The following is a 16,018-nucleotide window of genomic DNA, read 5'->3' on the forward strand; positions in this document are numbered from 1 at the left end:
TTGTACTCGTGTTCCTCTCTGTCTCTCTCTGTTTCTTCATCTTCTTAAAGCAGACCCTTTAGCATCTCTTGCAATACTGGTTTGGTGGAGATGTATTCTTTTAACCTTCTTTTGTCTTGGAAACTCCTTATTTCACCTTCCATTTTGAATGAGAGCCTTGCTGGGTAGAGTATTCTTGGTTGTAGGCCTTTGTTTTTCATTACTTGGAATATATTTTGCCATTCCCTTCTGGCTTGTAGTGTTTCTGCTGAGAAATCTGATGATAGCCTTATTGGAGCTCCCTTGTATGTTATCAGTTGTTTCTCTCTTGCTGCTTTTAGGATTCTCTCTTTGTCTTTGAATGTTGGCATTTTAATTATGATGTGTCTTGAAGTGGACCTGTTGGGGTTCATCTTCATTGGGACCCTCTGTGCTTCCTGGACTTGCATGATTCTTTCTCTCTTCATGTTAGGGAAGTTTTCTGTCATTAGTTTTTCAAAGAGGTTTTCTATTCATTGCTCTTCTTCTTCTCCTTCTGGAATTCCTATGATACGGATATTATTACGTTTCATGTTGTCCTGCAGCTGTCTTAGAGCCTCTTCCGTCTTGTTCAGCCTTTTTTCATTTTGTTGCACTGTCTGTGAGTTTTTGTCTACATTGTCCTCCAGCTCGCTGATCCGATTTTCTGCTTCCTCTAGCCTGCTTTTAATTCCTTCTACTGTGTTCTTCAATTCAGAGATCGTATTCTTCATTTCCTCGTGGCTCTTATTGATAGCTTCCATGTCCTTTTTGATGCTGGTATAATTCTCAGTAAGTTCCTTATAGTTCTTCTGGAGTTCACTGTGGTTTTTCTGGAGTTCTTTGTAGTTTCCGCTGAGCTCATTGAACTTCTCCATAATACATGCTTTCAATTCCATATCTGATAGTTGGCTCCCCTCTATTTCATTTAGCACTCTTTCTGGGGACTCTACCTTTCCTTTCGATGGGGGGTTGTTTCTTTGTCTCCCCATTTTTGTGACTCCTATTGTTTGTTGGTGCTTCTTAGAATGATCTGCACTTCCTGGATCTGCCCCTGGTGGCGTGAGATCCTGTACCAGTCTGGGCCTAGGCAGCCTGTTGGAGACTTTCAGGGATCTACTGCCTTTGTCTGACTCCTTTAGTTGTTAATCTATTCAATCTATGATTAGCCATCAGGCTTAAGGACCGTGGGTGTGGCAGCTTAATTCCTGTAGGCAGGGCTTTTGCTTCCCCTCAGGCTGATGCCACTTGGCCGGGAATGGTCTGCCTGCAGTGTGGGGATGAGTCAGCACTGGGACCCGGCCGGCTGCTTCCCCAGCTCTCCCCTCAAAGCCACCACACCAAACTCTCCCCAAGCATTTCCAGTCCTCTCTGCCTTTCCTCCGCTTGTGCCCAGGGTAAGTGGGGGCAGAATATTTTTGTATGTGATCCGCTTAAGAGCTCTTTTTCTCCAGCTGTTTCTCTCCGGCTAGCAAGAAACCCTGTGGCTTTTCGCTTTTCTCAGCTGGATACTATTTTACTTTCCACTCTGTTGCTGTAGGCTGGGAAGTTCAGCTGGGGGTTTAGACCCTGCCCTTCTCAGGGGGAATCCCCAGCTGCTGAGCTGTTTCTCAGCCCCTTCAGCTGCCACCCGTGTGAGCCCAGCCAGCCCTTCCGCGTCTCCGCACTCCCTACCGGTCACGTTGTGATGTAGCAGCCTTTTCTGTCTCTCCGTGGTTATAAGACTTCTCTCCAGCTGGTGTTCGGTTGATTATTCCAGATGATTTCTCCAAAATTACGTTGTAAATCCAGACTAGTTCTGGGAGGAAGTTAGTGTAGCTTCCACTTACTCCTCCGCCATCTTGTTTCTCTCCTGGGTGTTTTTTGTTTTGAGGTTAGTTGTGATCCTTCTTATTGTTGTGAAGAGTGTCTACCCATACCTCCATCTTGACTGGAAGTTCTCCCTGGGTCATTTCTGATTGAACTCTGGGCACTGAGATAAGCAAAGTTCTGCCTGTTCTACACAGGCCCACCTTTAACACACAGTGTTGGAGCACTGAAGAGTCACCTTTAATATGCAGTGACGGAGCACTAAAAATTCAGCAGACACCATGGCCAAGAGGGGGCTATCCTGCACCATCACAGCCTAATAGGCTGCCGAGCTGGGGAGTACCTACCTGTAGGAACCAGAATGAGCTTTAGTTTCCCCTGAAGTACAGGTTCCTGGGATCTGAGGCCTCCAACCCTGGTTCTCACTCCTAGATCAAAGGTTAATTATTGGATGGAAACTTTGGACCAAACACAGCTGGGAGGCTGAGGACTTGGGGTCTGCAGGAACTTAGGGGTGGTTAGTCACCAATACACCCACGTCTCATCTCAGTTCACAATGGCTTCAATCCCAGAACCACCAGGGGTGTTATGCCCATTCCAGGATGCAGAGGTGATTTAGGGAGACACACTGTCTTTACCATAATTGTTTTGTCCCAGAGAAAGCAAAAATTTGGCTAGATATATCATTGCTGATTGTTACTATTTTTGCTGCTCACACAGAATTTTGCCAATCAATCCTTGTCCTAAAAGACTTTTGGCCTGAAAGCCATAAAGTTATCCACATTCAGCCCCACTCTTCATTCTTCAACCCTCATATGTGTGCAACCAGCCTGGACTCAGTTCCTAACTCCACCCCTTACTAGATGTATGATTTTGAATAAATTTTATGAAGACTTTCTGTGCTTGTTTTTAAACTTCGTAAGATAAAGACATTCAGAGTCTCTTCCTCCTTTCCTGTTTTGGAGATAATGAAATTAGATGATGCGTGTTACATATGTGCACTCTAGATTCATAGTTATTGTGGGTGTGGTATTACTATCATTATCATCCTCAGATACACACTGTGCCTGGTATAATGGAAAGAGTAGCAGCTTTGGTCTAAAGTAGTCCTGGGTTCAAATTCTATTTCTGCTACTTCTTAATGGCATAATCTTAGACAAATTACTTAACCTCTGTTAGCCTCAATTTCCTCATCTGGAAAAAAGGGATTGAGGACCTCCCAGGGATGCAGTCAACCCCAAGGGAGGGTCACACAAAGAAAGCTTCCAGCTGTGTATGGCACCTGGCAGTTGCTCCATAATCATCTGCTGAAGTCCTTTCATGTTCTCAAGATCAGATGAAATACTACTCCTCAGAGTCTTCCAGACCCCATAGAAACAATGATTCTTTCCCTTATATTTTAATACTTACTTTTATAGTCAAGTCCTATATTCATTTTCTAGGGCTGAAATAACAAAGTACCACAGATTAAGTGACTTAAACACTGGAAATATATTATCTCACTGGTCTGGAAGCTGGAAGTCCAAGATAAAGGTGTCAGCAGGGTATGTTTCCGCTCAGGCCAATCTCCTTGTCTTGCAAATGGCCACCTTGTTACTGTATTCTGGCATAGTCTTTCTCTATTCAGACCTCGTTTAACTCATTTAGGTCATAAGACTTTACTTAACTTTAATTACCTCTTTTAAAGCCCTATCCCCAAATACAGTCACATTGAGGGGTAGGGCTTTAACCTATGAAAGCTGAGGGGACTCAATTCAGCCCTGACCAATTCCCTGCCATAGTACCTGGCACAGTCCACAGCAAAGATGGGAAAACTGACTTTGACTGAGCATGTGAGTGTCCATATCAACTACTTCCACACCTGGACAACCAGCTCAGAAGTGACCATGTTTCAGTCAGTGTCATGCTGGTGAAAGAAGGACAATACATTATGATAAAAGAATTTGATAAAACACTTCCTCTTCCAAGAGTTGCCAAAGGCAGCTCAACAATATTCATTTACTTATTTATTCATTCAGTGAGTCAGTCAGTCAACAGATGCTTTGTGCCAGGCTGGCTGGGATCTTGATAAAACAGATACATCCTTTCCTTAAGAACTCACAGTTCAGTGGAGGAGGTAACCATTAATAAGAAAATCCCTGAGATATACCTTGCAAATTCTGGTAGTTCTGTGATGGAAAAGTACAGGGTGTTAGAGGCAGTGAAATGGTTTACCTGACCCAGGCTGAAACAGTCAGAGAAGTCTGGAGCCTCCCAGTGGGGCCACAGGCCAGGCTGGCTTCCCTCTGCAGGAGGCACCTGGAATTTGTGATTGCCCATTCCAGGACAGCCCAGCTTTAATCAAATTGGTCTGGGTAAGCCCTGGGTAAGGCTCCTGCCCCAACACTGATCATTGGGGTTGATCTGCTGATTCCTCCTCCTACCTCCCCAAAGATGCATGTTCCTCAATTACCTTCTCAAAATCTTGGTACAATTTTTTAATTTTTTTTTTTTTTTTTTTAATTTAGGGAGAGGGGAAGGGAGGGAGAAAGAGAGGGAGAGAATCATCAATGTGAGAGAGAAACAACAACTGGCTGCTTTCTGGAGGTGTCTCAACTGGGGACCAAACCCTCAACCCTGGCATGTGCCCTGACCAGGAATCAAACTAGCAACCCTTTGGTTTGTGGCACGACACCCAACCAACTGAGCCACACTGACTGGGCAAGGAAAACAAAATTTTAAATAGCAAAAACAAAAGCCATCCTATTGAGACAGTTTTCTGACAGGGTTAAGTGGGTAGGTGGGAAGCCAACCCAGCTGTGCCTCCATCAACAAAACCTCTTTCCTATTCTCTTGCAGTCAGTGGGCGAGAGAAGGAGATGAGTGCAGTGTGCTGGGGTTACTGCTCCTCTGCTCATACACTTCTGGGCCAAGGACCCTCCGCCCCCAACCCAGGAAGTATTGTGGAGCTCTTTGTCATTAGTTGTAACTTGTGAACTCTCCCTTCTGAGAAAAAGACAAGTCCAGGAAAGACAATTGGGCCAAGGAGGCAGGCAGAGAACAATAAAACCCTTGAGTGGAAAATCGACTTCCTCTCAGAACAAAGATTTCTCCTTCTTGTGAGGATGCTAGCCTAGGGACCCAGCTGTTGACCTTCTGCTAATAAAGCAAGGCCAGCCACCAGAAGGCTACAAAACTGAAAAAACTTCCCGCCATCATATTCCTCTCCTTTCCTGGTGCATTCAAGCTTCTCAAGATGCCCTTTGCCCTCATTCCTATCTGCACTTGAGAGGAGGACAATGTAACATCCTTCACCTGGTGCTAGGAGTTGTCTGTATACCACATCTCAGGGAGCATTTGTTGTATGCTGACACTATCCCCACCCAGCAAGGGCCAGGTGCTGGGCAATAAGAAAATTGTCGCCCCAGCCCATGGGTACAACATCCAGAAAACAGAGACCTACCATGCCCTGTGCATGTTCACCATCTGTAGAGGAGGAAGGGCCTATGTGTGCCTGGGTGGAGCCTGAACAATTTTAGAGGGAAAGTGAGGTTGCCAGACTGACAAGGAGGGGGAAGTATTTGTGGTGGAGGAAAGAACATGGGCAGAAGCTCAGAGACATTGAAATAACGTGATTCTTTAAACCAGAAATAGGTGTGTCTTCCTGGAGTGGTGAAAACTCAGGGAGAGGAAAGTCAAATTCATAGACACAGAGAGTAGAACAGCGGTTACCAGGGGCTGGGGGTAGGGGGATGGGGAGAGTTTGAAAAAAGGTACAAACTTTCAGTTATAAGATAAATAAAGTCTGAGGATCAACTATAGTTGATAATACTGTGTTGTATAACTGAAATTTGCTAACAATAGAACTTAAGTGTTCTCACACACACACAAAAGTAAATATGTGAGGTGATGGATGTGTTAACTATTGTGTGAATCTTTTCACAATGTATACATATATCAAATTATCACATGTGCGCTTAAAATATATTAGAATTTTATTTGTCAGTTATACCTCATTAAACCTGAAAATAATGAGAAACAGAAAGAAAGTGGGAAAAAGAAAGTGCTGGGGAAAGCTCTAGGTAGAGAGGTGGATGCCAGATGATAAGAGACCTCAGGTGCTGTCATTAAAGGATTTTGAATAGGAAAACAAAGGTCTTGTATGATTATATTTGCAATTTAGAAATACCTCTGTGATTAGGGAGGCAGCAAAATCTATAGGAAGATCATTGTAAAAATTTAGGCAAGGGATGGAGAGAGTCTAAACCAAGAGTGAAGAGAAAGGGAACAGGCGTGGTTTTTCAGTTTATAAGTAACAACCTAGGGAAACTGAGGTAATGAGGGTTGTGGTTAAGAATGTGAAGCTTGGAGTCAGCTCACATGAGATCAAGTCCCAACCCTGCTACTTATAAACTGTGTAGTACTAGGCAAGTTGCTTAATCTCTTAGTGTCTCAATTTCCACATCTGTGAAATGGAGATAAAAATACTGCTTGCTTCGCAGGATTGCTGGGATGATAAACCAAACCAACAAAAGCAAAACACTCAGAACAGCCTACCTGGCACATAGTAAGTACTCCATAAATGCTGGCTATTATTAGTAGCATTTGGATGCAGAGAAATAGGGAGGAGAAAGGTCTAGGAAAACAACTGAGTTTGGAAAACAACTGAGTTTGAAATAGACATGTCTATTTCAGGTTTATATTTTGTCTTGGGGTAGAGTCCTTACTCATGGATATGGTCTTTTCTCTTAAGATGTAGTCTTTCTTAGGCCTTATTTTAATGTTTGTGGTTATGAGCAAGTTTTCTGTGTCCTGACTGGGCCCAAACTCCTAGATCTCCTAGCTCCAATCTTTGATATCCTCACTCAGCCCTCAGCCGGAAAGCATCTGCATCTTCATACTTCACGATGTCTCACCTGGCACCCTGCACTCACCAGCACTCTGTGGCCAGGACCCAAGGGGATGTTCCCTTGTGTGAATCTTCCCACATATTAGATGGAGCCACTCAGCAGCTTCCAACTTTGATCTCTGCCTCCCTTACCCAATAAAACTGTAGATTTCCACAGACACTTCACAAAAGAAAATTTATGAAAGACTCAATAAGCACATAAAAGATGCTGAACATCATCAGTCATTAGAGAAATGCAAATTAAAGCCACAATGGATATCATTTTACACTCATCAGAATGACTAAAATTAATAAGATTGAAAATGCTAAACTTTAATAAGGACACAGAGAAACTGAAGTTCTCATATATTGATCTGACAATTTTTCATAGAGTTAAACATACACTTACCATATGACTTAGTCATTCTATTCCTAGTATTTCCCAAGAAAAATGATAACATGTCTAAAAAACTTATACATGAATATTTATAGTAGTTTTATTCATAATTGCCCCAAACTACAAATAACCCAAATATCTACCAAGAGGTGAATAGATAAATAAGTTGAAATATACTCAGTCAATCGCTCAGCAATAAAAGGATACAAATTACTGATTTAAACAATGACATAAATGAATCTCAAAAACATGATGCCCAGTGAAAGAAGCCAAATACAACTAAGTATCTATATGATTCTATTTATTGTATATAAAGCTTGAAGAAGCAAAACTTACCTATGATGTTAGAAATCAGGGAGAGGTTGTATTTGAAGGCAGGGATGGCCAATAGAGAGGGAACTTTCTTGAGGGATGGAAATCTTCAATGTCTGATTAGAATTCTGATAAATGCATGTGTTAATTTGTCAAAAGCGAGTGAGTCATTCACTTAGTATTTGTGCGTTTCCCTTTATGTAAATTTTATTTTAGTTTTTGAAAGAGTAAGAAAAATAAATTGCCAAAACATATCAGCAAACAATTCTCTCCTACTTAAATTTTTAAAGCAGATTTACCCAAAGGAGTTGAAAACTTATGTCCACATAAAAACCTGCATACAGATGTGTAGAGCAGCTTTATTCATAATTGCCAAACCTTGAAAGCATCCAGGATGTCCTTCAGTAGATGAATGGATAAACAAACCATGGTACATTCAGACAATGAAATATTGTTCATTGCTAAAAAAAAAAAAAAAAAAAAAAAAAAGCACCTATTGAGGCACAAAAAGACATAGATGAACCTTAATGGCATATTGCTAAGTGAAAGGAGCCCATCAGAAAAGCCCACATTCTGCATGATTTCAACTATATGATATTCTGGAAAAGCAAAATTAGAGAGACAGTAAAAATATTAGTGGTTGCCAGAGGTTTGGAGAGAGGAAGGTATAAATAGATGGAACACAGGAGACTTTTAGGGCAGAGAGATCATTCTATATGATACTTTAAGGGTAAATACATGTCACTATACATTCTTTTAAACCCAAGGGATGTACAACACCACGAGTAAACCTTAATATAAACTTTAGACTCCGGTGATAATGATGTCTTGATTATAACAAATGCACCATTCTAGTAGGAATCTCCATAGTGGGGGAGGCTGTGCATGTGTCGGGGTGGGAAGCATATGGGAAATCTCTGTATCTTCCCCGCAATTTTGCTGTGAATCTAAAACTGCTCTAAAGTGGTCTTTTTTTAAAATGAGGAACAATATAATGTAAAACGTAGGAACTTAGCTTTCTGTCTGCTGTGTTAGGTGCAGGGGATACTGATGAGCTGTAGAGCACAGACTCTGCCCTCGGGGAGCACGCAGTGGAGAAAGAGCACACCTGATTGTGCAAATAACAGTGGGCAAGTGAGACAGCGTTACAAAGGAGACGCTCAAGAGGCTGTGGGATTAGAAGTGAAGCAGCTAATCCAGCGTGAGGATCATGGAAAAATTCCCCGATGAGGTGACACTTAAGCTAGGTCCCAGCAGATGTGTCAGCTATATGAAGAAGTTAGAGAAGAGGCCTCCAGCCAGAAATGGGTGTCAGAACATGGAGGCAGCTAGAATGCACCCCTGGACTTTTGGTATATGCTAATCAACCTGGCCTGGGACTTAGCTGTTCCCAAAGGATATGCTGATGGATTTAGCAGTTCCCAAAAGATATGCTGATGGACTGAACTCATTCCCAGGGGAAATGGTAATGGACCTAGCCCTATATGTTAAATAACATGGTGTATGTGTGTGTGTGGGGGGGGGGGGGGCAATGAGATGTAAATGACCTACTGAATATATTGATAAGCAAAAACACCCTTACCAAAATGTGTGGTTGACAAGCATAAAAAAAGTGCCTGTAGAAGTGCAGGTGAGATGCCTACGGGCCTATGAGGAGGACCAGGAGTCCCCATTCCCCATTCCACGTTCCCCGTTCCTCATTCCCTTGCCCCCCATTCCCCTTGCGCCTACATACCCTTGAGTTGGTCCAGGAGCTGCCTCTCTCCTCCACCCCTCTTCCCCCTCTTTCCCTCATTAAACCCATTGCCTGATCCCACAATGGTCTCCAGGTGATTTCTCAGAGCAAGGCTACCCTGACAACGGGCATCTGAGCAGAGCCCCTCGGGAGGGGCAGTGTCCACTGTTCCCGAGCACAGACAAGAAAGAAGGGAGTGCCTGGAGATGAGGCTGGTCCACAGGGCCCAGCACCTGGAGCTTTATGTTAAAGATGCAGTGTTTGTGGCGTTTTATCTTAAACGCAGTGGAAAGTTATTGCAGGTAACCTGGGTGGAGAGTGAAAAATGGTCTATCCCAGCACTAGTCATTAGAAATACAACGCAAGCCAAAAATGCAAGTCATATATGTAATTTAAAATGCTCTAATAACCACCTTTTAAAACTGTAATTAAAAATCCAGGTATAATTAATCTTAATAATATATTTAATTTAACTCAAAAATCCTAAAGTATTATCATTTTAACGTGAATCATTATAAGAGGTAATTAATGAGATATTTTACATTCTTTTTTTTTCTAAGTCCTCAAAATCCAGTGTGTACTTACAGCACATCTCAGTTACGCTGGCCACATTTCCAAGCGCGCAATAGCTACATGTGACTAATGGACACTGTAATGGAAAGTGCAGGTCTAGATTGCGACAGAGCTGATTAAGGGGCTGCAGCAATTTCAGGACAAGAGGAGATGGTGTCTTGAAACAGTGGGGTGAGCAGCAGGGGTTGATTTGAGAGATAATTTGGAGAAAGAATTACCAGCACTTGGTGGCTGGTTGTCAAGTTCTGAAGCGAACTCATTTCTCCTTCTAGTCAATTCTCAGTCCTCGCCTTACTTAATACATTTGATGTACAGTTGTTGACCATTTCCTCTTTGAAACGTTTCCTCTGCTGGACCTCAAGCACATGGCACACTCTCACTTTCTTTCTATTTTACTCGCTCTTTCTTCTCAGTCTCCTTTGCTCTTCTCATTCTCACCTCTGCTCTTTTTTTCTTTCTATTTTTATTTTTTAAAGTATATTTTATTGATTATACTGTTACAATAGTTTCGATTTTCCCCCCTTTGCTCCCCTCTGCTCAGTAACCCCCCCCCCAGCAATCCTCTCGCCCTGACCCCCACCCAGTTCATGTCCATGGGTCGTGCATACAAGCTGTCCGGCTTCACCCTTTCCCATATTATTCTTTTATTTTTTTAATGATTAATTAATTAATTTTTATAACAATAAAAAATAACAATTCCCCCCCTCTCAGACTTAAAACCCTTTATAATCTTATAAAGGACAATGGAGGAAGGTCTTGTGCTCCTCTAGCTGCTTCAAGCTGAACATGGTCATTGTCCTACCTACCCTTGGGTCCAGAAATCCCTAGTAAGAGTAGCGGTGTGGAGGGGAGGGTGGCCTTCCCAGATGGGGGAGGATCTTGCAGACTCCAGGTCAGTTGGCTGTTCCCAGACAATGGCTTGCTTGGTTTAACTGGCTGGCATCCTTGTTGTCTTCCAGCCACACTGTTGAGTCTCAGGAGGCAGCAATGCAGACAGGATTAAGTGAGGCCTATACGTACAATCACTCGAAAACAGAAAACACATGTTAATTTATGCAACATAACCCACAAACTGGTCTCTAAATCTGTAAGACTGTCTTATTGGAAAGACATCCAGTTGCAAGGCATTTGACAATCTTCTTGCCTGTAAATTAAGCATCTTTGATGATGCCACAGACCTAGTTTAACTTTCAAATGAAAACAATCTTTACATGAAAAGAAATTTTAAGACAGCTAGCTGCACTGTTTTATAGTCTACCACTGAGCATTGTGAATTTCCTTGAATCACAATTTTCCTCCTTAAGATTACCCTCCTTGTCATTAAAGGTACGGCATTAAGTCCATTTTTAATTTATCCTGTTCATTTGCATAAACACAACAAGAGCAGCAAATGATCACATATGATCTTTACGTCTGTTTTGCTGTAACTTACAATAGGAACCTTTAGGGTGACCTTCAGTCTGTCATTCAGGGCACAGGAGTTGAGCCACATGCCTGCCATTCAGCCTTGCCTGTAAACACCTGTCTTTCCCAAGTTCTTCAGGTTTTCCATTGTGCCTTAAGGTCCCTTCTAGCCATCTTTCAGGAAAACAACCTTTGTTCCATGGAGAGATTGCCAAGGGCCGCACAACCAACTAAGGTACCAGGCCTTTTTTCTCATGTGCCTTTATTACCTTCGAAAGTCAATCCCAGTTCCTCAGCAATTTTTGGTAACAACCAGAGCCCAAGCATGTCTGCTTTAGGCATGACACTCCAGTCAAAGTCTTGGTCAACAAAACCTCTATTAACAACTGGTCTTATTAGTTTTATGCAAAGAACTTTATGTCATTGCTTACTTCTTTAGAATGCCAAATTCTGGAGGGATCAGGTGGGGAGAAAAATATACAATATGAAGGAAAATCCTTGTCCTTCTAAAATTCACTAAAATTGCGCCTTGCAGACACCGCCGCCGCCGCCCCGGATATTCCCGCATCCAGCCATGGTCAACCCCACGGTGTTCTTCGACATCGCTGCCGACGGCGAGCCCTTGGGCTGCGTCTCCTTCGAGCTGTTTGCAGACAAAGTCCCAAAGACGGCAGAAAACTTTCGTGTTCTGAGCACCGGAGAGAAAGGATTTGGTTATAAAGGTTCCTGCTTTCACAGAATTATTCCAGGATTTATGTGCCAGGGTGGGGACTTCACACGCCACAATGGCACAGGCGGCAAGTCCATCTACGGGGAGAAATTTGATGATGAGAATTTTATCCTGAAGCACACAGGTCCTGGCATCTTGTCCATGGCGAATGCTGGACCCAACACAAATGGTTCCCAGTTCTTCATCTGCACGGCCAAGACCGAGTGGCTGGATGGCAAGCATGTGTTCTTCGGCCAGGTGAAAGATGGCATGGGTGTTGTGACAGCCATGGAGTGCTATGCGTCCAGGAATGGCAAGACCAGCAAGAAGATTACCATTACTGACTGTGGGCAACTCTAATACATTTGACGTGGGTTTTATCTTAACCACCAGGCCATTCCTTCTGTAGCTCAGGAGAGCACCCCTTCACCCCTCTCTGCTTGGAAATGTTCTGTAATCTTCGTGCTCTTGCTGCAGTTCATTGGGTTCCATATTTTCCTTACCCCTTCCAAGTCTAGCTGAATTGCAGAGTTAAGTTTATGATTATGAAATAAAAACTAAACAACAAAAAAATAAAAAATAAAATAAAATTCACTAAAATTGCATTTCCATTCTTTATATTTTCTTTTTCTCCCCCACTAAAATTTTTGTTTTTTTGTTTTTCTATTACAATTGTCCCAATTTTTTCCATATTGCTTTCTTGCACCCTGCCCACCCCTTCTCCCACAGTCAGTCCCCAACCAGTTTTCCATGTCCATGGGTCATTTATACATGCTCTTTGACTAGACTCTTCCCCTTCTTACCCCCTTCTCTCACTCTCCCACTCCCCTTGTCACTGTTAGTCTACTCCTTGTTTACATACCTCTAGTTCAATTTTGCTCGTTTGTTTGTGTTGTTCATTAGTCTCCTGTAATAGATGATAGCATAAGGTATTTTTCTTTCATTGCCTGGCTCATTTCGCTCAGCATAATTCTCTCTAGTTCTATCCATGTTGTTGCAAATGGTAGAAGTTCCTTCTTTCTTTCTGCTACATAGTATTCCATTGTGTAAATGTACCATAGTTTTTTGATCCACTCATATGGTTGGTTCCCTTTTCATATTGCTAATGTTTTCTTCTGTTGAGCAGAAACTTTTTAGTTTGATGTCCCATTTGTTTATTCTTTCCTTTATTTCCCTTGCCTTAGGAGATGTATCAGTGAAAATGTTGCTATGTGGGAATATCTGAAACTTTTCAGCTTATGTTTTCCTCTAGGACTTTTATGGTACCACAGCTTACATTTAAGTCTTTGATCCATCTCAAGTTTATTCTGCTGTACAGTGTAAGTTGATGATCTAGTTTCATTTTTTTGCATGTCCCTATCCAGTTCTCCCAAAACCATTTGTTGAAGAGGCTCTTTTCACTCCATTTGATGTTCCTTCCCCCTTTGTCAAATATTAGTTGACCATATAGACCTGGGTTAATTTCTGAGCTCTCTATTCTGTTCCATTGATCTATATGTCTGTTCTTATGCCAGTACCAGACTGTTTTGATTACCATGGCCTTATAGTATAGTTTGATATCAGGTACTATGATTCCTTCTACTGTGTTCTTCATCAAGATTGATGTAGCTATTCAGGCTCTTTTTTTGGTTCCATATAAATTTTTGAAATATTTGTTCTAGGTCTGTGAAATATGTCATTGGTATTTTAAGAGGGATTGCATTGAATCTATAAGTTGCTTTGGGTAGTATGGACATTTTAATGATGTTTGTTTTTCCCATCCATGAACATGGTATATGCTTCCATTTATTTGTATCTTCCTTAAATTCTTTTTTCAGTGTTATGTAGTTTTCTGAGTACAGGTCTTTTACCTCCTTGGTTAAGTTTATTCCTAGGTACTTTATTTTTCTTGTTGCTATGGTAAGTGGGATTTTTTTTTTCTAGTTTCTATTTCGGATATTTTATTGTTGATGTAAAGAAATGTCTTAAATTTCTGAATATTGATTTTGTACCCTGCTATTTTGCCAAATTCACTTATTAGGTCAAGTAGTTTTTTAGTGGAGTCTGTAGGGTTTTCTAGGTACACTATCATGTCATCTGCAAATAATGACAGTTTTACTTCTTCTTTTCCAATTTGGGTGCCTTTGTTTCTCTTTCTTGTCTGATTGCTTTGGCGAGAACTCCCAAGACTATGTTGAATAGGAGTGGAGAGAGTGGACATCCTTGTCTTGTTCCTGACCTCAGGGAGAATACTCTCAGTTTTTACCCATTGAGTATGATGTTGGCTTCAAGTTTCTAATATATGGCCTTTATTATGTTGAGGTATGCTCCCTCTATTCCCATTTTGCTGAGACTTTTTATCATAAATGAGTGTTGTACTTTATCAAATGCCTTTTCAGCATCTATCGATATGATCATGTGGTTTTGTCTTTCATTTTGTTTGTCTGGTGTATTATGTTTATTGACTTGCGAATATTAAACCATCCTTGCATCCCTGGGATGAATCCCACTTGATTGTGGTGTATGATCTTTCTAATGTGTTGCTGGATCCGGTTTGCCAATATTTTGTTGAGGATTGTAGCATCTATGTTCATCAGAGATATTGACCTGTAGTTTTCTTTCTTTGTTGTGTCTTGACCTGGTTTTGGAATTAGGGTAATACTGGCTTTCTAGAATGAATTTGGGAGTCTTCCTTCTTCTTGGATTTTTTGGAATAATCCGAGAAGGATAGGAGTTAGTTCTTTCCTAAATGTTTTGTAAAATTCACCTGTGAAGCCAACCGGTCCAGGGCTTTGGTGTGCAGGGAGGTTTTTTATTACTGCTTCAATTTCACTAGTTGCTATTGGTCTGTTTAGGCCTTCTGCTTCCTCTTGATTCAGTTTTGGAAGACTATATGTTTCCAGAAATTTGTCCATTTCATCTAGGTTGTCAAATTTCTTGCCATACAGTTGTTCGTAATAATTTCTTACAATCCTTTGTATTTCTTTGGTATCAGTTGTGATTTCTCCTCTTTCATTTCTGACTTTATTTATTTAGGTCTTTTTTTTCTTGATGAGCCTGGTTAAGAGATTGTCGATTTTGTTTATCTATTCAAAGAACCAGCTCCTACTTTTGTTGATCTTTTGAATTTTTGTTTAGTCTCTATGTCCTTTAATTCTGCTCTGATCTTGATGATTTCCTTCCTTCTACTTGATCTGGACTTTGTTTGTTGTTGTTCCTCTAGTTCTTGTAGCTGTAGGATTAGATTTTTTATTAGAGATTCTTCTATCCTTTTTATGTAGGGCTGTATTGCTATGAACTTTCCTCTCAGGATTGCTTTCACTGTATCCCAAAGGTTTTGGGTTGTTGTGTGTTCATTATCATTTGTGTCCAGAAACTTTCTGATTTCTTCCTTGATGTTATTGTTAACCCATTCATTATTTAATAGCATGTTATTCATTCTCCATGAGTTTGAATGTTTTTGAGTTTTTTCCTTGAGGTTTATTTCCAGTTTTAAGCCAATGTGATCTGAGAAGATGCTTGATAGAATTTCAATTTTCTTGAATTTGTTGAGGCTTGTTTTGTGTCCTACCATGTGGTCTATCTTTGAAAATGTTCCATGTGCACTTGAAAAGAATGTGTATCTTGCTTCTTTGGGGTGAACAGTTCTATATATATCAACTAAGTCCATTTGATCTAGAGTGTTGTTCAATGCCTCAATATCTTTGGTGTTTCTTTGTTTCAAAGATCTGTCCATTGTTGACAATGGGGTGTTAAAGTCCCCTACTATGAATGTGTTGCTGTCTATATCCTTCCTGAAGTTTTTCAAAATTTTCCTTACATATTTGGGTGCTCCTATGTTGGGTCCATATATGTTTACAAGGGTTATATCTTCTTGATGGATTTTTCCCTTAAGTATTATGAAATGTCCTTCTTTGTCTCTTTTTACGGCCTTTGCTGTGAAATCTCTTTTGTCTGATATAAGTATTGCTACCCCAGCTTATTTCATGTCCATTTGCTTGAAATACTTTTTTCCACCCCTTCACTTTCAGTCTGTGTAGATCGTTTGTTCTAAGGTGGGTCTCTTGTAGACAGCATATGTGGGGGTCGTGCTTTCTAATCCATTCAGCTACCCTATGTCTTTTGATAGGTGTATTTAATCCACTTACATTTAATGTTATTATTGATAGGTACTTATTCATTGTCATTTTCCCCATTTTGTACTTGTGTTCCTCTTTGTCTCTCTCTGTTTCTTCA

General features: G+C 41.1%; 1 pseudogene; it reads left to right on the plus strand.

The window, feature by feature from the left end:
• The first annotated feature begins 11,645 nt into the window (after window positions 1-11,645).
• LOC150007601 (peptidyl-prolyl cis-trans isomerase A pseudogene) lies at window positions 11,646-12,328 on the plus strand (annotated as a pseudogene).
• Window positions 12,329-16,018: the final 3,690 nt, after the last annotated feature.

This window comes from Furipterus horrens, unplaced genomic scaffold, assembly GCF_987537825.1.
Source record: "Furipterus horrens unplaced genomic scaffold, mFurHor1.1.pri manual_scaffold_6, whole genome shotgun sequence".
Lineage (NCBI taxonomy): Eukaryota > Metazoa > Chordata > Mammalia > Chiroptera > Furipteridae > Furipterus > Furipterus horrens.